The 27,143-nt window shown below is 34.1% G+C and overlaps 1 protein-coding gene across 2 annotated transcripts in view; it reads left to right on the top strand.

Moving 5' to 3' along the window:
- The window catches only part of LOC128680260 (uncharacterized protein), a 533,151-nt gene that overhangs the window by 64,941 nt on the left and 441,067 nt on the right, over nucleotides 1-27,143 (top strand). The window lies entirely within an intron of this gene.

Here is a 27,143-nt window from a genome sequence, read left to right as displayed (position 1 = left end):
ATGCCGCTGTCGTTTGGACATAATTGCATACTTTGCGTGTTTCTGCGCAGCTAAAAGTTGACCGGTGCAACCCACTCATATCAGTTAATCGGTGCAACGCACTCCGGTGCTATGTGGTTACATAACATTTAAATTATATATTTATTATTTATATATATATATATTTCAAACGATTAGTTTTATTCTAAGGACTGGCCATTATTTTCCAAATTTCTGATTCGTATTGGATTTATTTATTACACGTAGTTCTCTTTAGGAAAACGACTTTAGGACAACTGACTGAAAGGTACTCTTCTCCATACTCTTAATACTAGTTATGCAAAATTTCAAGAAGATTGATTGAGTAGATAACGCTTGAAGAGGTAACAAACAAACTTACTTACGCATTTATAAAATTAGTTGGGATGAAAACATATCAAATTGCAAATTCGTACTAGGCATCCACAAGACAGTCGCAATAAGAACGTATCAGCCGGCGTCTAGAAATCCATTTGTGTCCCGTGTCTCCTCACTGAATAAACAGGCGCTCGCGTTGACACGAGCTCCTTGTATTGTTTTTGACGGATGGATGGAATAACACATGCAAGGGGAATACACCCTTTTTAAATTATTATTTTTTTGTTACTGGCTGAATATAAAACAAAATCATTTGTACAGTCAAGCGGTGGTGGTGTAATCGTTAAGACGCCCGCCTGTGGACCGAAAGGTCCTAAGTTCGAATCCCACTCGTGCCACATGAGTTTGTATTATAGTTGTATAGTAGTTTTCATCGTCCACCAATTGCTTCCGGTGAAGGAAAACATCTTGAAGAAACCCGAACTTTGGTTGATTATCAACTTGTGTGTGAAGAGAAGGCAATGGCAAACCACTCCATTAAAGTGCCAAGAAAGTCATTGTGTGTGTTTATTTCCACGTAATGACCACGACTCTCAGTCGTGAGGAATACGACTATGAACTACCAGATAAATATAATAAATAAACCAATAGGTTTTGGTTTTTCTGTAAAATTGCAAAATTTGAAACATAAATAGTCATATATATTTTTTATAGCAGTTCCGCTTTTACCTTTTGAGGTACGAAACCCTAAAAACTGGATAAATTAACGAATTAAAAAAATATATTATATCGAATGGGTGTTTTTCAGAGCGTTTCGACCGCTGCGGTCGCGCTGTCATTTACAATTTTTCAAATGTAGAATTAGTTTTACTATCTGACTTTAAAATAGTTAATCTGTACTGTAGTAATGTCAATGTTATGAATAACTGATATTGGAAATGATTCCTTCGACAAGAAAATTGACGGATCGTAATGACAGCCCGGCCGCAGCGGTCGAAACGCTCTGGAAAACAAACATATTTGATAAAATCGACATATATTTTTTTATTTCATTGGTCAATTTATCCTGTTTTTAGGGGAGCCAAATACAAAAGCAAATCCTGTTTGGTCCACCTCGCATATAAGTTTGTGACCTTGCTTCCTATGATTTTTGAAAAAAAAAAAAGATGAAAGAATAAAATCCGATACTTCGATTTGTATTCCCTTTCCCGTTGGGGGCTTCCGTTGTTTTTTTACATCCAGCCCTCCTCCCTTCTAATACGGCGCCGGATTTGTGGTCCAAATCTTTTAAGCGGAGCGATTTATATATAAAGCCTATAGCAATGTTAGGTAATGTACTTGGTTAGACGTTGCCCGGGGCTTCGCTCCCGCCGCGGGAATTTTGAGATAAAATATAGCCTATAGCAATCTTGGTTAATGTACTTTTCTAATGGTGAAAGAATTTTTGAAATCGGTTCTGTAGTTTCGGAGATTACTTGCCTCAAACATACAAACTCACAATCGTTTACCTTTTTATTTAATAGTATAGATATACAGATGTTAAGGTTATTTTTGAAATAACTGTTATTTATCTTCTCAATAGATCGCATTCTCTGAATTTCAACCAGTGAGAAATTCGTAACTATGTACTTATGTTTCAAAGATTGTATATTTTTTTAAAATTGTCTATCGAAATTAACTTTTGTCACAATCGTCCTGGTGTGTGATTCAGTTTTTTTAAACGTAAAGTATAAATCTTTCAACCATAAGTAGAAATGTACCGTGGATTTTAAGAGAAGGAATCTTTGTACAAATGTCTACATTGTCGCCGAACTCATGCCGTATGTATGAGTAGTTAGTATGAGTACTTTTATTTACCTTAATAAAAACCAGCAACGTATACCGAATCCGGCAAATTTTGGCCAACTATTGAGTGTGGAGCCGGCATAACATGACATGTACTTGTCTATAATCCTTGGCACGTCAGCGCAGGTTTAATTAGGGATGAAAGTATTAGAAAGGATTTTTAATTTCGCGGGTAACCACGAAAAATAACACTTTTATCTCTAATTAAACCAGCGCTGACGGTCGCCATGTTGGTTCAATTATGTGCCGATGATTTTACTATCTTGGATATCTCGTAACTTGGGCCACGCGTCAAATCGCCCTCGCTCAATGTTTATAGAGGAAAAACCGGGATTCTCCCAACAACGTCCCGACGGTAAATAAGAGCCAAACCGATAGTTCGGATGGACGCGAATTGCGCTACTATGTTAGATCAAAGAAATAAACAGTTTTGTTTATGATCAAAATTGGGGATAAAGTCGATTTTCGACTGGTTCTAACGTAGTTTAATTTAGTGAATTCTTCGCGCAACAAATTACATTACCATACAATGTGGCAATGATGCCATCCTTCTAGCTACGCTTTTGTGGCACGTAACGACCTGCGGGACGTTTATTTACAGTTTTAGATTATATTGATTTTGTTTTTATTATAACTTTAATTATAATTAGTTTTGATTTCATTTATTTATTGTTGGAAATTAAAAAGTCCGAGTGCGATTAAGTAACCTTTTTTTAAATGTTTTTATTGTAAATGCAATGCATTTTTCTTTATTTATTTTTTTATTTTTGGAAATTAATTTGACGAAGAATGTTACTCCTTTTTATAATTACCTAATAATTATAATCACCGTGGACTAAATGATGATATATGATTTTTGGTGAACTAGTTAGGTACTCGTATTTTTAACCGATAAAAAATGTAGCATTGTAATATGTGGCAATTGAACATTTTTATTCTTCTTCATAGTCGTATTCCTCATGGCTGAGGGTCGTGATCGTGGTCGTGGAATGAAACACACAACAACTTTCTTGGCATTATTAATGGAGTGGTTTGCCATTACCTTCTCCATTTCACACACAATTTAATAATCAACCAGTGTGCAGGTTTCCTCACGATGTTTTCCTTCACCGGAAGCAAGTGGTGGTCGATGAAAACTACTATATATGAGTCAGATTTGTATACAAACTCATGTGGCACGAGTAGGATTCGAACCTGGGACCTTTCGATCTACAGGCGGGCGTCTTAATCGTTACACCACCACCGCTTCAACATTTTATTACTTAATTTTATTTAATCAAATTTTCTTCTCATATATATCTCCTTTATTCTATTATCTGAGATTCGGATAGACATTCAGTTTATATACCTATGGCTAAATCGCTTCTGGGCATGCGAAAAATGTTGGTTTGGTTTCGGTAAATGGGCAAACAGAAGATCTAAGTCAAACAGCGCGTCTGAGCTGAAGTTTCAACACTTGGGTCTCAGGGAGAAAAGAAAATGAGTTGACTATTTGAAGTTAAAAATATTGCAAATGACTTGAATTTGAAAAGTATATCGAATAGAATACAAAATGCAGGGTTATTTCTAAATGAAAGCATTCGAATCAGAAGGAAGTTCTGAGACCAAATGAAACTAAAATGGTTGAACAACATCAATAAAAGCCTATAAAAGAAAAGAAAGTATTTAAAAATTACTGTGGATTTAGACAGATGAGATAGAAACGAAACTGTACTGACTGTCCGCCCTAAATAACCCGGTTCAAATCCAACCTGTTCATTTTTTAAATTATTGTAATGCACACGCAAAAATCTCCAAATTGTTAGGCCCGTCACACACGCACCGTGATCGCGGCGCGAAATTCTGATATCATTCACGTGTGACCTGAATCGCGATGCAAGAATTAGCCGATTCGTTGTCGGAATGGGAAACATTTTCCACGCGTATGTTTTTTTCGATTGTGCATTTTTTAAAAATAGTTTCCCACTCTCTCTTTTTCGCGCGTTCCCGGAGCTGTGATGCCTTAAAGCTCAGGGTTAGCGTAAATAATTGCCCTTGAATTTGGAAGATTTGGCTATGATTTTACAACCAGCCGCCCACCTGACGTGAATCCTCTTTGGGAATGCTATCGTTGCCTATCAGCTGTTAAGGCTTTGTGTACCTTAATCGTAACCTTCGTGAGGAATCATACTATCTATTAAAAGACGTCAAATCCTGTGGGCCGATTTTGTTTGAAATTGAAATTGATATTTACCTGGGTTCAAAAACAAGGCCGGACATGCGGGCAACAGCTAGTAATATACATCGAAAATTATGTACCGAAAATCATATTTTAAATTCAAATTAACTGAGCAGTGTTTTTGACATTCTTTAATCCTGTATTAATTAAAATAAATTTACATGAAACGTTAATAAGTAGGTAATTTCCAATGAAACAACCTTACAAGTTTTGCTGTAAACAACGTATATTTGGTATAAGACATAAGCTGAGAGCGGTTCAGAAATCAATTATAACAGGGGAGCGGACAAGGTGTGTACTATGTTAAAAATATGTAATACTAACTACTACTTTTCCCGCGTAAATTTCTTTGCGAAATCGGAACGAAAATAATTTTCATACAAATTTTCACCCGTCATTATTAATTCGGTGGGTTTATTTTTGAAAAAAAGTAGCCAATGTTTGAACCAAATTTTATCAAAATGTCCACCGGTTTATCTGTGAAAGCGGAACAGACTTTCGCATTGATAATATTAGTATGGATGGATTATGATAGATAGAACACATATAAATGAATTCGAGTTTTTACATTTATACCATGGTGTCCTTTTGTATTGAGTATGGAGGCCTAGTCATTTTGGATAGTAAGTATTATTTTTATTGTACAAAAATTGTGAAATCATTGACAAAACGAGATGCAATGAACTTACATACTTTGCCGACCCCACATGAGTGGGATAAGGTCAAGAAGATGAAGAAAAATTGTGAAATCAAATTATGCAAAATGTAATTATGCAAAAGTGATTCTCTGAAAACTTAAAACAATCAAACCATCTATCACTACAGTTTTGTCTATTATTGTGTTACACAAACTAGTTGAAGTAAGTAATGTAAAAATATTTTAAAACAACATACTTTTGAATAAATCAACTAGAAAGACTAGCCTTATCGCGCTAGCTATAAATGGTGATGCTAAGAGGTAAATCCGCTCTGAATTTGATTTTGGACCACACTAAGCCTGGCCCGAGGAGCTGGACGGTCCGTGGTACGTAATCCAATTCGGATAGACGTTACAAAGACCCTCTCAACTTCCTCTTTACCCTAAGTAGTTTAGTATTAAACAGAAAAATGAATACTTAAGGTAATATAGTGTTTTGGATCAACTTGGTTTGTGATACACTATAATATGTAAAATGAGGAAGAAAAAATATTTGAATATTAAAGAGAGTTTACATGTGTAGTGTGGTTTCAGTTGCGGAAAAAAGTTATACAAAGAAAAAAAAAAAAGACAGCAAACTATTTTAATGCTTGTTTTTTCAAACTTTATTTCATACCGGATTAAAAACAGGATTTTTGAAATATATATCGTTCTAGTGCTGTGACGAATTCGTTTTATAAATGGTGTGATTCTTTCAGAGTTTCGTTTTACACACTAACACACAAAATACCAGCTCGGAATTTTGGAAACAATGTATCAAACGAATGGCAACATTATTCTAAAGCCATGATAGCTCCTGTCGAAACCTATTACGTAGTATAGATTTGAGCTATGTGATCCGAAAATTAAAAGTTAATCAGCACTCGGATCACAATCATATTCTGTTTTGATATACCTTTTGACTATGTACATTATGTACTTTTATATATATTTGTAAGAAACAATAATGGTAAGCCCCTCTGGCATGATAGGGACCAACACTGTTCAAATGAGTTTCTTACGGCATTTCTTCTCAGCAGTGGTCGTTCCGAAATGCCATTAGTTTGTAGCTTGTGAGAAATAACTATAAATATAAAATTTGACGAGAAAAAGTGCCTGTGAAGTTCTGAATAAATAATTTGAATTTGAAAAACAAATAACTTTGACATTTTGAAGATTCTTCTGAGAGGTTTAACACCTGCGCGTCTGTCATCAACATTCTTTAGGAATGTGACACAGTTGTTGATTGTGTAATAATATTCTATATAAGTTATACCTAGCGTCTCTAATCTGATTTCTTGGAAGACCGCAAAAATGTCATCTAAACACAAAAAAACCTATAAACAGGCCCTATAATCCCATTGTATTCATTCGCGTAATATCATACGAATATCCCTTTGACCGTGTCCTAAGCACAGTTGTGACCTACTTTTTCACGGTATTCGTCGAAGACAGGACTTCTCGTGGAAACAATCAAACTGTGATTCTGGGTTCCAGAGTTGGCATCAAATTGCTGTTGGGTTACACAAGTAACAGCAAAGTAACCATATTACAGAGAAGAGTTAATTCTCATCCATTTCATCCTCTATACAAATCTTTTATCCTTAATCACTATTGTCTAATTAGATGGAAAAAATCGAACTCCAGTTAGAGTTGAACCTACGTTTCTGCCATTCCGGGATACTAGCTTTTTCAACTGAGCTAAGCCTTGGCTTGGCTTTTTAATCTTTGCCGACGTATGAAAACCAAAAGCATATGTGACATTTATAACAAATAATATAAACGGCTCAATCCATAAAAGATCCGTGGTTATGGGTGTTTGTTATCGTCATCTCTGACCTACTCTTTCCTTTACCACAGCTTGTCAAGGTCATAAACAGTGAAAATCTATAGTAGTACTTTGGCTGCTCCAGCAGGATTTAGATATTACATACACATTTATGTAAAACCCCTAAATACGTTGCAAATAAAACATGATGGAATATAATTTGACTCATAAACTTACTTCTTTTCTTCACATTGCACAAATTTAAGTTGTTTCCCTAAATTACATCCTGGGTCAGTTTTGTTAAGGTTACTATTTATGTCTAACTTTATTTTATGATGACGCCATCTTTATGTCATTTGTCGGTTTTAGAGTGTGTCCCTTTTCTGAATAGGAACTTCGAAATTATCTGAAGAATTTGGGTTCAGATGTGTTTGTGGTAATGATAGAATAAAACCTTATTTGGAACGGTCCTTAAATATAATTACCCTCTAAATAGAAAGCGGGGTGTTACTTTCAACATTATCGTTTCGTGACTTAGCTAGTATCATGAGTTACGTCGAAGTATATGTTCCATATCTAGAAAAGGGTTTTCGCCAAGATAAGATAATGTAGCCCAATTTGGATCTTCTCATCAAAGCTTTTGTCATTTATTTTTGTTACTTTGACCTTCAATCTAAATATTCTTCATATTGCTCTGGCCTTCTATCTGGATGAATAAGGAGAATAGGCTTTGATCTACAACGATAGCCCAATGCGGTTTGAAGATACAAATACTCTTTATTGCACCAATAATAACTAACAGTATAGAAAAAATATAAAGGCGTAAAAAGGACTTTCGACCTCTATTCATCCTTGAGTAACAATACAACCTAGTTGATTAGGTTTGGCAGTTCAAAAATCATATGCTACTAATATTAACTAAAGAAAAAAGAAGCAAAAATTGAAACACGTTGGCTACAAAAGAGATCAATTTACAAAAGTTTGAATATAAAATGTTTTCAAAGTAGCACTAGAAAGAAAGCTGCAAGTAGTGTAGTAAATTCGATTTGTATGGAAGTTTAGCGGGAGCTTTGCTGTGGTGCAAGTCAGACGATCCCACTTCTGACTTTGTGTTTATTTTGATACAACTATTACTCCGCTATCGGTTGATCTCAAAATAATTCAGTTCACAAATTACTTTTAAAGTCTACTGATTTAATAAGATTTACTTTTAAATAAATACGAAGCATGATTCCATTCTAGAAAAATATATTTTTTATTAATGTGTTTAATTGATTTATGGAAGGTTTCTACTGGGAGGTTTGTGCCTAGCCGTAGGCAAAAGTCTCTCTGCACAAATTGGGCTTAAAAAATACGAAATCGCTATCTCTTTGGACTTGTACCACACTTCTAAAGTTCGTCCGAGCAGGCGCAATGTTTCATCGCACACGCTCGAACTTCACACTTTTGTAACGTGTTTACTGCTGTTCCAATTATTTGCATTCGCAGCTCCTGGTTGTTCGCGAATGGTGTTCGATATATCAGTTTTCGTAACTCCTGATTTGTAATTTTTTTACGAGAAGAATGCTTTTGAGCTGCTGTCGGAAATGCCTTTTAAATGATACGCTTTTTTGTCTGTTGCATTGGGTGATGTCGAAAATCTGGTCTGATATTTGTTTTTTTTTTCATTCATTCATTCATTCATTCATTCATTCATTATAATAGATGAGACGAAGATTTTTATTATTCTTTGTTTATATAGAGTGCGCTGCAAACTTTACGTTGTCATTTTATCTAAACGACGGTGGCGCGCCGGTTAATGTTAAAGTCAAAGTTGTCTGCTATCCACTTATTGATTGCCATTTGTTGATTTTTGTTTAGAACTCACTGGTTCCTCAAGATTCGATAAATTTTTACATTACATTAAAAGTTTGATTTGATCTATATATTTTTTATATATGGAAATAATGAGCACTAACCAGATAACATACGTTTATTTCATAGGTATTGTGGTTTATTAGCGAGGTTAATTGCCCCATCCTCGCACGTAACTGTATATCACAGCCACATGACTGATGCTCCAACGTCTGTCCGCCTCGCTGTCTCGTAAACAAATAAGCGCTCTCTCGCAGCGCTATGACTTATCACAGTCGTGGGGAGGAAGTGAATATGAACTCATACAGATATATTCCATTTCTTTGCATATGGGCATAGCACACTTGTCGATTCTCAAGTAAGTATTTAGGTTTAATCGCCCAATTTAAAACAGAGTTCTTTTGTTGACATGTCACCTTTCAGCTCATTCGTATTTTTTTACTCAATAAAATTCTATCTTCATGACAAAATAGCCAATATTTTGTTTTAAAATTGCGCTGTTATCAGATTCAATAAATTCCAAATAAACTATATTTATATACCAATTAGGGTGACAATGCAACAGATTTTGTCCAGACTAGGGAATAATAGACTCAAGGTCTAGGGGATTTAAATAATTCTTAATGTATATAAATTGAGTTCCGAGAAAAGTCTCGCCACCTCTCAGCATCGGGTTCATCCTCATACCTAATGAATGAGAAATGTGTAAGCCCCCACGTGTCAACAGCACATCAAATTACCCCAAATTACCATGCGTGAACCTCTATAGCGAGATAATAGCGGTGATTTTGCAATGAATTTGTGTAAAAAAATAAGTTAACATCATTGTTAACTAGCTTAGTTAACAATGATTTAATCATTGTTAACTTATTTCGTGGACAACATAAAAGGAACTGATACGCTTAATCCACGTCCACAGAGTACAGACAACAACATATCAACCTATCCAAATTCATTGCAAACTCACCGCTATTTTTAAATCAGATAGAGGTACGTTTATTATTCAAATTTATGAAAAACTTAATTTTTAAAAATCGAACATTCACATGAAGTTTTTAATCATTATCCGCAACCATTTAAATTTTAGTTGTTTGTTGAATGATAGTATGGTCACCCTGTTACGAATTGAAGGTAAACAAAAATATTTTATTCATGTGTTTTGTTTGATGTTCCAATCGCCTGCGGTGGCAATGGTGACGTATATATAACTAGCTGACACGTAATAGAAACTTACCTCTATTATTTATTTATTTATTCAAACTTTATTTACCAATATTGGTACAATGGGAGGACTTAACGCTAAAAGCATTCTCTACCAGTCAACCTTCGGGAAAAACAGAAAGTCTAAAGCGATAGGTGCTTGATTGAATAACAGTCAATACATAGAATACATATTATAGGTATTTTATGTCATAGTTTTTCACATTTTATGTTCACTAGAAAATATATAGAAGGGACTTAGCACGATCCTTTTTTGTTTAATATTGTTGACGTTTTAGATGTGCGAAAGTTTTAAAAACACAATTTTATTTAACGTGGCGGATTTTTTCCAATGGTCGCATGGACAATGTAAATTAGTTTCGTAAATAATAATAATAATGAGATGAAAAAATTCTGGAATCGTACGGAAATTGAACCCACGCCCCTGTCTAGTCGGTTTTCACCCCTCAAGAAAAATAATTATGGGTATTCAAGACCTTTAATATTAGTACCTATGTACAGACATATCCCGCTTACAGTTTTATCACATGTATAGATATATATAAGGATGTTTATGCCTATACATAAATGGAAATACTATACTATATGTAGGGATTAAGAAGTTTGAAAAGAAACCAATGGGCAGAGTTTTTAAAACTTAAAAACAATGAATTCATTTAAAGTTTGTGAAGTAAACAAAATGTAAACTAAACTTTTCCTTTTTAAGGCGACTGTTCGAATCGAAGATATCTTCGTTAAGAAGTTGCTAAGAAGTTGTTAACTTGATTTGTTAACCTTAACCCTCGATAATAATGAAGGGGTTTGTAAGTTAAGTCTCGTTCGGGGCCGTGACGCCGTGAGGCCCGGGGTCAGTTGAAATTTTGAACATTCGGAATTTGTAATGTCTGCCTGACTGTGGTGAGCTGACTCCTTGGGAATGCTATTTTTAATTATCAACTGCGCATGTTATGTGTCCCTTAATCGCTTCGTACGACATTAGCTTAGCTTATAATTTGCTGGACTAATCTGAGGCCACGAAGAGAATATCACATATATTTTTTAATTCTCTACTTTCTTAAATTTGTTTATGCGCTAAGTATATTTGGCATAATATTGTCAGCTGTTATAATCGTGTTATGTTGAAAAAAGTTAGTATTTATGAAGTCCGGGACATCATAATTTGTTTATTTATTTCTTCATGAGAACACATACAGATATACAGACTATACACCCAAAACATCCATATGTTAGTGAAAATTACATTAACACATTATATTTCTTTAGTAGGCAATAGCATGGTTAACAAATAATGTCATGAAGGAAGGAAATCCCAACAATAAATTGTAGATTTTTGATTATAGCAACACTAACGCTCACATTTAAAAATAAAAATATTCTCTCTTGCTCTTTGTCAATAAAAAGTGCTCCGAAGTAATCTCTGTATATTTATTTAACCAGCTCCAAAAAGCATAAATAATTAACAGTCCACTGCACAACGAGCCATCATTTATAGGTACATAATACAATTACAAGAAATTTTCTATCGATGTTTTACTCAGTTACAATAAATATTTCTCTGATGTTGATATTTTCTCGAAGTCATCGCTGCGTACCTACAAAAAATAAAGTTCCTTTTAAACTAGTATCAATACAAAAATAATTGTATCAAAATGTTTAAACGTTCCTAGTAGAATGTCTTGTTCGTTATTTCATTTGGTTTGTCTTTTCATTGTATAACTCACAAACTGTCGTTTTCTCTTTTTTACCATCCCACGCAGTTTATAATACGCAATTTTATTGTACTCGACACTGTTTGGTCTATCTGTCAGAAACTGTATATTTGTGTAATTTGTTTTTATGATTGTTTGTGTCAAATAAACTTAAAAAAAAATACTAAAACTAAAACTTGTAGTCACTCCATTAACAAATTGTATAAATAATTGTCTAAACCAGGGAGTTTTTCCCGACAGTTTAAAAATTGCTAAAGTGACACCAATACACAAATCTGGAGACAAGACTGATCCATGTAATTACCGTCCTATTTCTGTCTTGCCGGTGATCTCAAAAATCTTTGAAAAGGTCATTTATTATCGAATTGAAAAATTTCTTGACAACAAACAAAGTCTGTATAAAAAACAGTATGGTTTCAGAAGTAAGTCAAATACCCTTTCGGCATCAATTGATATCGTAACCAAAATTAGAAACAAGATAGACGAAAAACAAATCGTGTTGGGTGTTTTTATCGACCTCAAAAAAGCATTCGATACTATTTCTCATAAAATTCTTTTTGAAAAACTAATTGAAATCGGCATCACTGGCAAGGCTCATGAGATTTTAAATTCATACTTCCAAAATCGCAAACAAATTGTCAAAATAGGTCCACATCAAAGTTCTGCTAATTCAATAACCTTTGGCGTTCCTCAGGGCTCTATTTTGGGTCCGCTTTTATTTCTAATTTATATTAATAACATACAACAAATAGGTCTAACAGCTGATATCACCTTATATGCAGATGATACAAGTTTATTTTACTTTGGCCACTCAATTAAAACTATTATGTCTAATGCACAAAACGACTTAAACATACTTAACAACTGGTTCTCCTCAAACTTGCTCACAATTAATACAACAAAAACAAATTTTATCATATTCGCCGCAAAAAATAAACGAATAAACGACATTGCAGTCATTAGAATAAATAACGAAATAATCAAACAAAAATTCCATGAGAAGTACCTAGGCCTTACTATCGATAACCAATTAAACTGGAAAATGCACATAGACAGAATTAAAACTAAACTGACATCTTTAACTGGCATTGTACGAAATATTGCCAATTTGCTTCCCCGAAAAGTAAAATATATTATTTACAACTCATTAATTAAACCACACATAGACTATTTGATAGAAATTTGGGGAACTGCCGCTAAATCTAACTTGGAAAGCCTACAAATTGCTCAAAATAAATTAATAAAATCCCTATTTCATTACAAATATCGTACGCCATCTAAAATAATTTATAAGGAGACTAAAATTATGACAATTAAACAAACATATACTTACTATACGTGCATACTAATTCATAAAATTTTAAACAAACAGATTCATACGACATTATCTTTTCAGAAAAAAGGACAATCGCAAAAAATGAAACTGCGAAATGCAAATCATTTAATATCTCGCACTCCAAGAACTAATTATGGCAAAAAAAATATCGAATTTGAAGGTGTAAGAATGTATAGTATATTACCTATAGAAATCAAAGACACAAAATCACTAACCAGTTTCAAGAAACTCCTAAAACAATACATATTAGAAGAAATTCATTAAAAACCTACAATAAGGAAAAAAAAAAAAAAACATTAATCCGTACACAATAATAATTTATAAATAATCATGAAATTATAAATAGACATTGAAACAAATTATAAAAATCAAATACAATCTCAACAAAACCAATCATTTAAAATGTTACAAAATCATATAATAAAAAATCAAATTGATACCATTATGCCACATCCAGATTACGCTATGTGAACTTTAGATCCGTGGTTGCCCGACGTGCAATCAAGCAGTCGACGCAGATTTTTGTGACTACCTACATAGTTCCTTATTTTAATTTTTATTTTTGTATACGCTCGCTGTCTTGCTATTTACTTTTTTCTCAGTAAGTGAATTGTTAATTCTTTATGAGGAAATAAAGTTCTTTAAACCTAAAAAAAAGAAATCATAAAATAATGAAATTGCTGGACACAGGGCAACTATTATTCCGGGACAATACCGGATTTCCCGGCCATCTGACCACCCTATACGACATCCACAGGAGAATTTGTAGTGGTTAATAATTTATTTTTTCGTTCATAGGCAGATGCCTATGAACGAAAAAAAAAGCTAGACATTAAAATATTAATCTTATCATCTGATAAGATTATTTCCTTACAACTGATCTAGGTTTAGTAACTCTGACACCAAGGTGTACAGGTCGATTGACTTTCCCACTTATACATCGATAAATAGAGGACAAGACGACCTTATGAAGTATCTAAAATTCCAGCGAAAATATTTTTTCAGAAAAGTTACCAGAAAGGGCCTCGAGTTTTTTCGTCAAGTTTCCTCGAGGGTGACAAGTGAGAGCGAAGCGGTCCGTTCTTTTTGAAATAGGCTATTTTCAGCCTCACCACTTTAATAGGGCTGTCACTGGACCGTTGGAGAAACGTCGGGCCGTGTCTCAAATCGAGTGACAACCTTATTTAAAGTTCGCCGAGAGTTCCACGATTATAAGTTCCAAGTGTTATTTTTAATGAGTTCCGTCGATTTCTTATTATTAATGCATTTGGGGTTTTTTGAAGAGCGCCCTTGCCCTCAGTGGTTTGTGAATTCGCATTGTTAAGCCAGATTTGTTCAGTAGGTGACTTTCTGGTTCGATTCCCGGTCGACCCTTTATATCTTTTACAGATTCTGCTTGATACAACACCAAAATTGCGAATCGTACACTATGCGACACCCTCACAATCTTAGCAAAAAAAATAAATATTTTAACTAAGTAATCTGTTAAAATATGTTTTTATTTTTCGCCAAGAAATAATAGAAATTGATAAAAATGTAATACTTGTGCGCTTTAACACACTAAAACACAGTTGCCTTTAATATCACATCTTAGATGTATTTTATCAGATGCCACCTATGGCTCAGGCTCAGTATGCACACCTAAAATAATGTCAATAAAGGGTATATATTGTATCGTATCATTTGATTCTGATGACGTTTACCATAATATTACAAGACTATCCTTGCGTCACTGAGAATCCAACAAAATACAACACAATTTTACATTATCCGCTCCACCACCTCTGATACAAACGACTCGAGATCAATTCTCTGATCGGATACTAAATCCGCAAAACTAAATCCGTATACAATACCAAATCTGCCGCAAGCACATGCCAGATGGCAACTTACATTGCATTGCCATGAGGAACTTTTAAAAACCAACCTTATTCCATTTTTCATAAAGTTTCAAATGTGTTGTCGCATTTGTCGGATACAACCTTGTTCTATTACGTGTCGTTGTCAATCTGTCAGTTTTAGCCAATAGAAAGCGAGAAATATTTAAAATTCGAACACTAGTCGCGATTCACCCCGAGTTAAAATGAAATAATGGAGAATTAAAGGAGCAGATTTTTCTAGGGATGTAATGTCCTTGTGAATATTAAAAATATGAAGTGTTTGATTTTAATATTTTAAACGTGCAGATGTTCAAGTTTTTTGAAGGGTCATTTGATTATGATTCTATGAATGAACATCCAAAGTACACAAAACATGCTGATAAATAGGACATACATAAAAAAATATTATTTATCTGTTTAACATTAATTTTTGTAGTCATTTTAAATATGTACAGGCAAATATGTTTATTTATTCGTATCAAATTTTCTTCTATCAAAGCAAACAAATTTACATATATTTTGGAAAAAAATTCCGCCCAAACTTTTAACAAACCTGTGGAAATTGCCAAAATTCTGTTCAAATCTTTTATGCATGCGAAATTAGGGCCCGGCTATATCCATTTAACAACCGGGAAATTTGCTCGGGATTTTTAATTGTATAATCGACTTTTCATTGATGTTCGAATTTTGTTTTAATTGGAGGCGTGTTTTAATTGGTGTCCTTTTGGGAAAATACGAAAACCTTTGTCTTGATTGTGGCTGGCAGACTCAAAAACATTTTTCATTATCACAGTATTTTATTGAAAAATTCTTCAACTGAAGCACTTCGATTTGTTTTTGAAAAAAAAATTAATAATAAATTTTATTTTATTTTAGGTGATAACAAACATTAAATTGTAAATATCTAACAGAAAACAGATGTTAGTATATTGCATCGTGCCACGTTCAAATCAATCATATCTGTACCAATTGGCCCTTCATCGTACTATTAAACTTCGCTCACAGTCGACACGTAATCCATATCCATTTCGTTTGAACCCATCAAACATTTATTGGTACTAATTTTGGCTCCACTCCAATGCACACGTGAGAATATGTAAGATTATTTATACAGATATTTCTCTGCGGTTTACATTCATTATTATTTCCTGTTGGCCGTTGAGTGATGTTAAGTTATTAATATATATCTAGCGACACATCCCGCCTTCACACGAAGTCTATAAACCTTTGGGATTATTTTCTAAATAACAACGAAAACTGCATAAAAATTGGTTGCGAAGTTTTAGCTTAAAAACAGACTAACAAGAAGGACGATTTTGTTTTATACTATGTCGTGTTATCATATTTTCCTATTAAATCTAATGATGAATTCAAAATCTCCCTTCAAATTAGTTCACCCCTTATAGAAATTAATGAGATACGATCGCGATTCGCTTATTTTACACCGATACAAAAATAAGCTCCATTAATAAAGAGATTGAATGATAACATTCTTTAATTAAATGTAACTAAATGTACAGCGGTTTTATGTTTACTTATTATTATGATGGACGTACAGACTGGCGACTTTTATCAAAAATTCGTTTTCAGGAAACTTTGGTTTGTTTGAAACGCGCAATTTCAATTAACTAAGTTTTTCCTCTATATTTTTTACATAAAGTATTACATTAAAGAAACATAAAGAAGCTACATTTTATTCAGGCTTGCGTATTCTAGTTTAATTATTTATTTTCTCTTACGTCAATGGGATAAATTGCGGGCGTTTGATTTTTCACAACTTATGTAACCATTGCGACAAAACGTAGCTATATTATATGAAATCAGTCGCAAGTCTGAGTACACATGTACCTTTCACCCCAACTTTAACTATTAGGGAGTGAGATGACGTACCCTGTTACCCCTTATCGTCGCAACCATCTTGTTTCTGATCCCCACTACTGATATCATGTTATTTCTATTAATGACTTATTTTCTCTTGTTCATTTCACCCCGCTTATCTCGTCACGACGATCGCATTTGCGCGATTCACCCTGAATTTGAGGCATTCATGTTTAGTTTATATTGGTTGAGCGTTAAGGCGAGTTAGAGCCAGTTGTTTTTATCGCTAAATCTTTCCTCCGCTAAAAGACTGAGCAATCTGCAAAAACCACCTAATACGTTTTATGAAAATCATGTCTGTTCAGACAGAAGTAACTAGTTTACGCTGCCGAAGCCGCGGGTAAACAACTATATCGAATCGAAACTAAGCAATGTAAACTTGAGACATTAAACTTGAACAATGTGAAATTATGAACTAGACTTTTGACCGTAATAATGCCCGATTCACCCCACTTTGTAATGACCGATTCACCCCACTCTGAAAAATAATATTGTCAGTTTCCGATCGCTGGATAAGACATGAAAAGAAAAAATTCAATCATCGACGATTTATTGTTGGTTTACTGAATTGCCAATTGATTGATAAAATTTAGCTTTAGGGGCATTTTTTATGTTGACCAATAGGACGCCATTGATACAGTGACGTCATACAGGTCCTTCAGTGTTTTTTTTTAATTTAACAAAGCTATAACAGGATTTTTAACATGCTAAATAAAGATAAGTATAAGCGTGGACGTATAAAAAAGATAGTTTTGAGTTTTATTAAGGAAACCACCCTGTGGTTGCGGCGGCATTTAACAGCGCAAGGCGGCATTTTAAAATTTTTTTGCGATATCGAAACGCGGTTTACTAGATGGTAACTCGCAGCACAATGGCCGACATACTTAGGTAAGAGATGCGTGAGAGTGTGTGCGTCTGTTTTTATACGTCCATAAGTATAATATAATATACAAAATTCACTTCAGTTTCAAAATTGACTTGTATAAAGTTGAAAACTGGAATTTTGCAAGTCAATTTTACTTTTTAGTATACTTACTAGATTATTGTATACAATTTAGTTTGATTACAAGATATGTTAGATCTGCTGGTGCTGCTCCTAGGATCTGGATAAGGAAACTCTTCAATTTCATCGTACGGACACGATATTTTTGTCGCGCCTTGAATACAAATAACTTGTAGTAGAAATAAACGAAATGACCAGCGATGTCAAGCCCATCTACTCACAGACGTGTAACCTAAAGGGAAGGACATAAACCCTTGAGATCTCAATTAAATAAACCATCCCTCAACTACACATAAAAGGAAAGTTGTAAAATAAATTCGAGACCGACGACCAAATATATTGAGGCAGTTTACGGCGACCCGATATATTTGTCTGCAAGTACACAGGTCGTTACATTGAACGTTGACTGTTTATTAAAGTCTAACAGTTTAACTAGAAAAAGATTTTAAACTATATTCTTTACATAGCATAAAACAAAATCGCTTCCCGTTGTTTGTCCCTATGTATTTAGATCTTTAAAACTACGCAACGGATTTTGTAGTAAAATTTGGCTACAGTACCCGAAAAACCCACAGGTTTTTAGGCATATGGCAAAAACGGAACCCTTTTCCGAAACTATAAGAACTATAGAAAAGTTGTTCAGTACCATCGACTGAACATATAGATAAAATAATGACAATGTATAAGAAATTAACCAGTACACTGGTCTATTCTACCGTATTTTTCCTATCGAAACTATTAAGATATCCAAAACCTATCGCCAGTCGATAGCCCACGCCCCAAACTTACCACCTAGCAGCACATAAATTAGCAGGCCCCAAATTGTGGGGGTGAAATGCACAGATTTATTACTACAGCCCTAATGGATAACGCAATAGCGAAGGCATGTCAAGCTTCTTATCTTTTGTTCCTTTCTTTTGGTTATACGATATTGTTTCGTGGTTCTTGATCACATATTTAAGAATGTTTCAATGTAATGTTCTATATCTGTGTTCTTGGTCAAGGATTTGTTTTAAAATTTAATATCTATGTACACGTGTTGCCGAATTTATTTATTTATTTACTAGCAATCACATTTTATGTAAAAAAAAATCTTCTTTTTATTTTTATTTCTTTAATTATTAGTTTCAAAATTAAAAAACTAGAAGTGTGAAATATTTTTTTTTTGCAAAAACTACATATTTGACATATTTTTATAGTTTGTATTGTTAATAAGATTTTATTGTTGTCAAGGAGATCTTATTGCATTCAATTCAAATCAATTTGTCACACAAAACGAATCATGTCCGTGCAGTAAACCGTTGAGGATATCCAACGTCTGGAGCCGTTCCTGGGTACATCATCAGGTCATGCTTATCATAATAATGCATCGTCATCCAAATTAAACTTGTGTACAAAATTTCAGCTCAATCGGTTGAAGATATCTGCTCCAAATTTGAGTTCCAAGATTCCATCCGAGACCTATGTCTCTCGTACTGTATGTATGTCGCTCAATCGGTTGAAGATTTCTTCGAAATATAGTACAAGAACCCGAACATATGAAAATCAAATAATTTATTTAGAAAATAGGCCTTCACAGACACTTTTTCACGTAATATTCTAAATTAAAGGATATTTACCAAAAGCTACAAACTACTAGCATTTCGGAACAACCACTGCTGAGAAGAAATGCCTTTAAGGGTTAACAGGGTACGTCAGAAGAAACTTATTCAAACAGTGTTGGTCCCTATCATGCCAGAAGGGCTCCATTTTTAAAATATAAATTTATGTATATTTACATAAGTACATTGAAAGTTAAATAAAAACTTGTAAAACACCCTCAGCTCTCAGAATGTCAAAAGTACCAATAACACGTGTTTCTATATATTGTTAATCCCGTATTTGTATGTAAAGACAGGAATATTTTATATAATATATATTATATACTACTTACATGTTTGTTATCATTATTTTGTGTTGTGGTGTTTAATTTTTGGCAATAAATGTTAATTCATTCGTTCTTTCATTCATTCATTCATTCAATATGGCCCATACAGAGATCTTTCTGGAGTTGGCACGCGAAGCACATTAAGCACATTACCCGACATCTATTGCCGAGGCTAGGTTCCATTTACATGTGTTTTCAATCGGCTTTGATATAATAAAATTTTCTTGGATGATATTTTAAAGCTCTTTATTTCTTTTCGCTTCGCTGTTTTATTTTCTTTAAATTTGTGCAGTGAATAGAAAAAATACTTAACAGTATTTTTTTGAAATAAATACGTGTTACAAGTAAAGAACGAATTCAGATTCCTTCTGTATTTGCAACATGTATTTAAGATAAACAATATTCACAGACTATAGCTTTTCCCCGCGGCTACGCCAGCGTGAATTTCTCTGCGAAAGCGGATAATTATTTTCATACAAAATTTCACCCCCCCATTAAAGATATTCGGCGGTTGACTTTTGAAAAAAAAGTAGCCTATATTCAAACAGGGCTCTTTAACTATATGCATATCAAATTTTATCAAAATTCGTCCTGCGGTTTAGCCGTGAATGCGGAAGAAACAGACGGACAGATAGACAGAATTTAGCATTTATAATATTAGTACGATACATATAGTAACAAATATAAAAAATATCGTAAAACTGAACTGCAAGCTTTGATATCATAATATATATACATAATAAAATGAGACATTGAGAGATCATTTATCCTCAATATGTTCAGAAAATGTTTTGACACTGTTAGTTCGCATTGCCAAGAAAGTCGTGTGTTTCATTCCACAAAATGTCACAGACAATAACACAGTTATTATATTAGTAAAGACATAATTTTGCAAACGGTTTAGGTTATAATTTCAGCAGTGATTTCACGTTGGCTTTTTATCCCTTAGTCGCTTCTTACGCCATCCACAGTGTCATACACGGATATGTAGTGATTCTACAATGTTAAGTTGATAGAAACTAAAATAACCCGGATACTAAAAATATATCCATTTGTAGGTGGTGAAAAGCTACGGTAACCACTTACCATCGCGTGCTTATCGCATATCAAAATTCCAAGTGCAATTTGTCACGAAAAATGATAAAATCGTCAAGAAATTATCCGAAAAAATGAAGCAATTTACTGCACCGCTTTCAACAGCACTCGTGCCCTGAAGCGATGTATCGATAAGTATTCGATGACGTGAGAGCTTGTAATCGATTATTCGGCTTTTTAACATACGTATTGTGGAAAAGAGTGAACGATTACATCTTAAGTGGTGTTTTTGAGTCCAAATTGCGTGTGTTGTGACATTTTGTGCTTAAGTGATTTTTTAATATATTTTCTTTTTGGGTTCCGAATTATGTGAAATAGAAACCTTTATAGTTTTGTCATGTTTGTCTGTCCGATCTGATGCTCAGTGACTTTTTAGAAACTGTTATTTAGTATAGACTAAACTCGTAATTTATAAAGTATACTTTTGTCACTATCGCTTATCACTTAACTTTAGACTTAACATTATACTTTGGCAGAGGGCGACAAAACATACAGATTAGGTTTAAAACTTTATAACTGAATAACAAGGTGATCAAGGATGATATGCGTGCCAATGGTCTGACAACTAGGGATGCCGACAACCGATGTGGAGACAAAAAAGTAGGAAAGCGAACCGTAGCCTCCAACGCTCAACGGCTGAGGAAGACGCTCAGATAAGAGAGATAGTTTTGGCAACTGATATGCAAAAATAGCATTCCCATGGAGGGTTGTCGTAAAATCACAGCTAATCTTAAAAATATAAAGGTATTTAACGCGAATTCGCGGCTCCACAGCTGTGAGTGCATCCGGGACACATGGAGCAGATCAATTATATATTCTTTACGTTATTTTACAAATGACCCAAACCAATAGCGACTATTATTATACACAATGTTGTATTAAATTACCAAAATTCTGTTTAATGGGTTAACTTTTTATTTATATCGTTCCTTTTTGTTTGAATATATTAAAGTTATTATAATTATAGTTATATATACTTTTGAAATATGAATATTATTGAGCCAATGATTTGCATTCGACTGTACTACCAACTAATGTTCAAATTCGTCAAACTCGTTTCAAATTAGTGGTCATGCGGTTTCGTGTTCAAGTTTGCATTATTATAAGTCTGTGACATTGCTCCTTCTGTAATTATTTGGTACAATTTTAAAGTTTCCTTAGTAATATATCTTCTGTAAAACATATGCTAAATTTCATGACTCTAAGGTCATTGAAAAGTGACGTCAAACGTTGACTGTACAATCCACCCTAAATAGTCAACCAGTGTGCAGGTTTCCTCACGATGTTTTCCTTCAAGTGGATGCAAGTGGTGGTCTATGAAAACTACTATTCTATAGTCTAACTATACATGAGTCAGATTGGTATACAAACTTTTGTGGCGCGAGTAGGGTTCGTATCTGAGACCTTTGATGCAAAGGCGGAAGGTCTTAACCATTGGGCCACCAACGCTTCGAAACTATAAGCACTAAAACAATAATAACAAAGCTTTCATACATACATGCAAACTTCAAATCAAATGTTTTATTCCAAGACGATAAAACTTGGTTTAAAGCAGAGATTGCTTGCATTCTGCATATAACGAGACGGGAATGTATTAAAGTGTCCCATTCACGTGGATTCATGTCCTTTCGCCATATATTTCGTATTCTATAGCTTATGTTTTCATTGCGTAGGAGTTTCAATCGTGTGATGTCACTTTGTGCCGTTTATGTAATAATCCATGTATTTTTGTTACTTTTAAAAAAAATTTCGACCATCGTTTTTACAAGATTTTATTGAACTTGCAATGTAACTAACTGTATGTATGTAGCTATCCCTATGTCTCGGGTGGAATCTTAGAACTCAAGTTTGAGGCAGATATCTTCAACCGATTGGGCTGAAATTTTGTACACACGTTTAGTTTGGATGACAATGCGTTATTATTATAAGAATGGGGTACCCAGGAACGGCTTCAGACGTGGGAACTCGACGGTGCAACCCACTCTTTTTTTAACCCAGTTAGGAAGTTAATATTGGTTTCGAAGATTAATACCCTTTAAATGGAATGCATGGGTCACCCCTAAAGTACCCGTAACTGTGATTAAATAATAATAAAATGCATTTTCGTAATTACATCTGCAGTCCCATAAATCATAAACACATTTTGTAATTAAAATTTTCGGAAACTAACTAGTGGCGTAGCTAGAAAACTGTAGGCCCTGGTGTGAATAAATTAACAAGAATCTCCGACTTTCAATATTCATTTCGCTACAGTTTTTGAAGGGCTGTACCGCTTTTCATGAAACATGGCTAAGAACACTTGGGATAAAATTATCTATAAGACAAAAAAACTAAACGAAAATCGATTCATCCGCTTGGGAGCTACGATGCCACAGACAGACACGTGAAACTTATAACACCCCTCTTTTTGCGTCGAGGGTTAAAAAGATCTACAGCCCCATTACGACTAAGCAGGTTTTATCGTCTGAAATCATGAGGTAACCGGGGATTTTTGTGATATTATAATCATAGTTTTTATTTTTGTAATAGATTTTGAAACTATTCGTCCGTTATTTTTCAATTACATTTGTCGCGAACAGTCGTTTCAATCAGTCGTCCCATCCTTACATCATAATTAGACATCAGTTCCCTGTTTCTTAATTGTAATAGTTGAGCTACAGCTCATAACCTTAGAATTTACTAAAATGTATATATTTTTCTTTTTGCTAAAGAAGGATCGAATCCGTTTACAAGCTATTGAAATGTGGTGCTCGAGGCGCATGGGGAGAATTAATTGGACAAATAAGAAAACAAACGAAGAAGTACTAAACAAGATCAGAGAGAGAAGAACGTTATTGAAAAGCATTAGAGACAAGAAAATGAAAGATTTTTTTGGCCACCTTATACGACACGACAACTTTATGAAAAATCTGATTGAAGGAAAAATCGAAGCAAGAAGAGGAAAAGGAAAGCCAAGAAGGGCATTCCTAGATGAAATAAAAGAGAAGGCACAGGCAATGGCTGAGGACAGGATTAGATGGAAAATGCTCCAAGACAACGACAAGAACAAAGTTCTTAAATTAAATTAATTAATACATTTTTGTTGTGTGTACTTAAATAAATAAATTAGTGTAAAGTTGTATCATGTCGTTTGTCACGCGTTGAATGCAATAATATCTCATTGACGACAATAAAAGCTTGTGACAAAAATTATATGCTACAAAAAAACTTTTTTGAAATTATACAAAAAAAAAAAAATAGCTACGCCGAGGGCCCCAGAATGTTTGAGGGCCCCAGTGCACGGTACCGTCTAGCTCGTCGATAGCTACGCCACTGATCGAACTCCAACCCTTGCGCAGTGAACCCTATAAGGTCACGCGCCATTGCGCCCTATGGTCGTTAAATTTCAACTTATAACTTTATTTATAACGTGATTTGGGTGTGTGAATTCCGGTAGTTACACTTACATATAATTATTTTATATATGTCGTAGCCAAATGGTTAAAATAGCCGTTCAATCAAACAGCTATTTTACAATCAAACAGCAACAGGGCTGTTGAATTGAATGGCTATTTTAACCAGTTTAATACATATAATTTTGACATTCTAAAATAAAAATTAACTCTCTTTAATACTAACCTTTACTTAAAAATTCCTTCGGACCCCTAAATTTTTATTACGGCTTACAACCACAAAAGTCACGGATCACTGCCTCGGGGTGTCAAATAAAGTATTTTAGTAAGGACCACTTTATTAATGAATGTTAGGTGTGGTTGTTTGTGAATTTAAGGTGGGGTGTTAAGGCAGTGATAGTCAAAAATTACGGAAATAAATGTGGCAGGGCGGGCCAACCCAATAATCGTGTGCACTCTTATTTACGAACTTGCTCCTTAATGACGACCTCCGTGGGCTAATGGTCATCATGCCGGACTGCTACACTGGAGGTCCCGGGTTCAAACCCCGGTCAGGTCAAGATAAAAAATTATTTTTTTTTCAGATTGACCTGGGTTTTGGATGTTCATCATTTAGCAGACCAACTGAGGTGGAACCTAGGTTTAATTTAGCCGGCTTAATTTAGAGTGTCCACAATTCACAGAAACACTCTTCACCGAAAGCACGTTTCGGCGAAATTTTTTTTTTGTTTCTCAAAATTTAGACAAGTTTGAATTAAAATAATTGGATAATTCAGTTCTGCTTGATACAATTAGATTAGGTTAGATTGGAATATGTTTAGAAACTTTAAGTACCTTGAGAGAAAAAAATCTGCGAAACGTGCTTTTGTTGAACTGTGTTTCTGTCTGAAGTTCCACGTCTGCTTGATCTTGATGTAGCCATACTTTCGGATTATGTCCGTAACATATGTATTACAGCATTATATAGACAAATCAAATATATTGAATTAGGTATAAAACAAGTTTAGATGAAACAAAATTATATAATTTATTGCGCAAGCGCATAAAAAATTCACGTTCTTCACTCATAAATTTACTCAACTATTAACATTTGCACTACGAAATAGACTTATTTTGAAAAATAAATAGACATATCCTAAATTTCCAATACAAATATCCATCTTCGTCGAGCTAACAGCCAAATATATTTAAATTCGAGCGTATATAACAAGGGGATAAATCCCTACAGACTCCATTGATGGTACGACATACATCAAGAAAGTCGTCGATATATTTTAAAATACGCAAATTCATCTTCTACAAAGTACAAGTTGAACTCTTAACAAGGTGCGAATAGTACTTTATGGGACAAGTTTTCTGTGAGCAAATTGGCTTTAACGGCCTAACAGACTGGCATTTTCGTCTATTTTAATAGTTTGGTATCGTGTGGTTCCACCCTAGAATAGGACCTCAAATAATAGCATTCCCATGGAGGGTTGACGTCAGGCAGGCGGCTGGTCGTAAAATACAGCTGAATTTTCGAAATTTTAAGTTTTTTTTTACGCTGACACAGGGCTTCGCGAAGCCCTTCGACAACCCCGAAGGCAACGGGGAACATGCAGTGATGAGAGAGGTTGCGTGTGGTTCCGCGCTAGAATAGGACCACTCCTCATCCTCCTGTAGATGTTGTACAAGGCGACTAAGGGACTAATAACCTTGGCAGCTTCAGTCTTTACGTTTAGTTTTAAGTATAAAAATAAATAATGAATTTAGAATCCTAATCCTAATTAATATTATAAATGCAAAAATAATTTTCATTGTTACTTTTTCACTCTTTATTCTTGGATCTTCTTGAAATTTTTAAGTGTGAAGAATTGAAGTACGGATAAGGACATAGGGTGGTACCTTTCATCCCGAAAAAGTACCCGTTCCCTTGGGAAACTCACGCGGGCGAAAGCTACGTTTTTCTCGTGGCAGTTTAACAAACTTCAAAAACCACATATACTTATTTGAAGTGGTTAATCAGATTTTAAATAAAGACGTCATAACAACTGAAGTCGTGTCTGGTGTAGCCCTAAACAAATTTGTATCGATCAACTATTCGTAAACTTGAAAGTTTCAAAGATTCGTACAACGTTCAAACATTTCTGAAGTTCTCAAACGAGTCGAGAATTTTTAAGGGGCATTTTTCATTTTATTGTGAAATGCTACGCGTTGTTAATTTAAAATTTTTGATAAACAGTTTTACTTTTTTTATTGAATAAGGTCTAATGTGCGTGTGTTCGAGCGCCCACTTCTTCAAAAACTCTCGATTTAATGAACATTCAAAAACAATTGTGTAAGACCTATTATATTCTTTACGGTGTAATTTACTTTATTTTGTTGATTTGATTTAAGTTTGTTATGTACCTACGCGTCATTACGTTATAAACTAAATTAAAAATTAAAACTAAATTGAACTTAAATTAACCTAAATAGACAAGACACTACATAAACTGAAATTAAAATCTAAAAAGTGTCCGTGAGGCATCGTGCCAAGAATGCTGGTTACGTTCCCGCGCTGGATAGCGAAGCTAGTACTCGGATCAAAAAACAGCCAGCCCTCTTGTCACCACTGATGGAGATCAGTTATAATAGTCTGATAAATAGGTATCACTATAACCATTATTTTGCATTAATTTTCTTTTAACCGTTCGCTTGACTGTTAAAAAAGTCTATAAATACAAAATTGTTATATCTTAGTAACTTACAAAGCAATCGACCCTTACACCCTGGCGACAGTACCTAACTTTACCGCCTCCCACGTGGTATATAAACATACATAACTCATTATAATGTCAAGATTTACATTTACTATAAATAGATGATTTAAGAGGAACGTCTACCGGCCACTATTATTATCTTAAAAAGAGAAAATTAGTTTCTACCTCCAAATGTAAGAGTAAATGTAAGTAGTATTGGAAATCCAAATGTAATAGGATTTTAATGATCTTTTAGTAAGTTATTAACACCATAAAATACGAGTA

Source organism: Plodia interpunctella, chromosome 23 (assembly GCF_027563975.2).
Source record: "Plodia interpunctella isolate USDA-ARS_2022_Savannah chromosome 23, ilPloInte3.2, whole genome shotgun sequence".
In the NCBI taxonomy this organism is placed as follows: Eukaryota; Metazoa; Arthropoda; class Insecta; order Lepidoptera; family Pyralidae; genus Plodia; species Plodia interpunctella.
The sequence above is the reverse complement of the archived record's forward strand: the minus strand, read 5'-3'. Positions and strand labels throughout refer to the sequence as shown.